Source organism: Palaemon carinicauda, chromosome 13, assembly GCF_036898095.1.
Source record: "Palaemon carinicauda isolate YSFRI2023 chromosome 13, ASM3689809v2, whole genome shotgun sequence".
Lineage (NCBI taxonomy): Eukaryota > Metazoa > Arthropoda > Malacostraca > Decapoda > Palaemonidae > Palaemon > Palaemon carinicauda.
The window spans coordinates 49,506,783-49,509,282 of record NC_090737.1 but is presented as its reverse complement, the minus strand read 5'-3'; positions in this window follow the sequence as shown (position 1 = coordinate 49,509,282).

Below are 2,500 nucleotides of genomic sequence, written 5' to 3'. Positions count from 1 at the left end.
TTTAGGCGCCCAAGCCTTCGATCGCCAATGCAAAAAGGTTGAAGAAGAATCACTGAAGTTAACCGCTTTAGGAGATTGGTCGGCTTCTCTTCTGGAAACGACGGAATTACACTAATCTTTTTGAAAAAAGAAATAGTTGACTTTGTACACGGTTATTGTCTCCTTTTATTGTTGGAATTTAACTTCTTTCATGATTTTAACGTTTTTTATTTTAGATTGGAAAGATTATTAGGCATCTTTCATTTTCCCACTTTTGTGCTTATACTAATATTACTGAGTTTTAATTGTCATTATTATCACTGGTAATTCCAGCATCATTAATCCAACTGCAACCCTTGTTATAAAAACTGCTACAGTTCAAAAGATTTCAACGTGAAAAGCAGGTCAATGCCGAAAAGAAACAAAGAATACACTGTTAAAAATTTGCCTAAAAATAACGGTGAAAATCCTGGAATAAACGTTGCCAGTCAATTAACGTTTAAAAAACGAACATATTGACGTAAAGGAGCGATATTACGGTCATCAGCCCGTAAAAGATAATGACAGTGGTGTGAAGCTTACCGTCGCCTGTATTTTACAGAAAGACGGCTGAGAACAATATATTTTTACTAAGAATTTGCGATTGAAATTACGTTTTTTTTTTTTTTTTTTTTTTATGTAGAATAAAAAAATAAAAATTTATGTTAAAAAAGAGCATGTGTACCAGGTTCGATCTTCTGAAGTTGCACGGTTTCAACTATTTGACCAGGACCGGAATAAAACTGCCACAATACTACTTTAGTTGAGTCTTATAAGATAAAAGACAAGAGTGATAGAATTGCCAGGAATCTCTTTAATATGCAATATTATATAAAATACGGGTAGATCCCAATGCATAGGATGACAACAATTATGTAAAATATAACATACAACGCGCAAAAGGTTTATTAAACGAGGGTGCAATAGATTGGAATAAATATTTAGTATCTGACCTTATTAAGATAAAAGTCGTTTATCGTATACCGGACCGAAGAACTATATTCAAAACTTAACAGAATAAATGAATTAAAACATTTCCTTGGGATGTCTTGAAAGATCTAGAAAGACTTTCTCAATTCATGATTTCTTTATGCAATTTATGACAAAGGCCGAATATTTTCCTCAAAAGCAAATTCCTAATCCAGAAGGACAAATATTCTAAAACCCCTTTTCCTATTAGCAAAGATTCATTTGATGAAAACCATCATCATTATGTGTTCAATGAAAGTCAATTTCATTTCTTTTGTGAGTACATATACGTATGTATATACATACATATATATATATATATATATATATATATATATATATATATATATATATATATATATATATATATAGCACAGAGAGAGAGAGAGAGAGAGAGAGAGAGAGAGAGAGAGAGAGAGAGAGAGATGATGATGATGATGATGATGATGTTAGCCTTCCGTCCATCGCTGAGACTTCATATCCCTTTGAAGCCATTTGGTTTTGATGGACGACAAACATATAGGGGAGAAGTATCCCTTTGATCGAATCTTTAGAAGTAAGAATTACCTCTCTCTCTCTCTCTCTCTCTCTCTCTCTCTCTCTCTCTCTCTCTCTCTCTCTCTCTCTCTCCTCTCTCTCTCTCTCTCTCTCTCTCTTTTTTGAAATCAACCTGGGTAAGAAAAATTATGCTTAGTTCAGTCATTACGTCAAGTATCGTCACAGATATTACTATTCTTTGCTTTTTGAACTTGAAAAAAAAATTGTAATATAGTATTAATGTTGTCAGAAATAATTCTAATAATTTTAAAGTACCCAGATTCTCTTTAGAAATATATAATCTAAAAATGAAGTTTCTTTATTCCAAATATTTTATTAAAGAAGCACAGAGTGATGTCATTATCTATTTCGAACTTAATTTACTTCTCTATCATTTTCGTGCTCAGCCAAAAAAAAAAAAAAAAAAAAATATATAAATAAATAAATTTCTTCATATCACATGTGGATTCGCGAAGATTCTATAACCATTTTTATTTTGTGGAATACTGAATCCAGTAAACAGTAGTATGTTTCCTAGCTATGAAATAATATTCTTACGGGCTGCCTAAGGCAGGAGCCCGTGTCTTACACAATGGTAAGGCAATCTGACACACACACGAAATAATATTCTATATTTTGCTAGTATAGCTATTCCTGTAAAAGAAATAAAAATAGACCAATAGAAATCTTAATGCCAAGACTTGCACTTCTAGTTTTAGGAGTTCTTTTTACAATAAACATTTTAAATATGAAGCAAATTCTTGAAAAGAGATGTAATAACTTCATGTAAAGAGGTATTCATGAATATATTAATTATACAACTTCTTATATTACTTCTTATAAAATATCTTGAAAAGGAAATAGTTTAAGCAAAGAACATTCTCAGCATGAGAATTGTTTATACAAAACTCAAATATATCTATCGATACGTTAGAAATATGTTTAGCAAAAGAAATGTATTACAATGATAATTTTA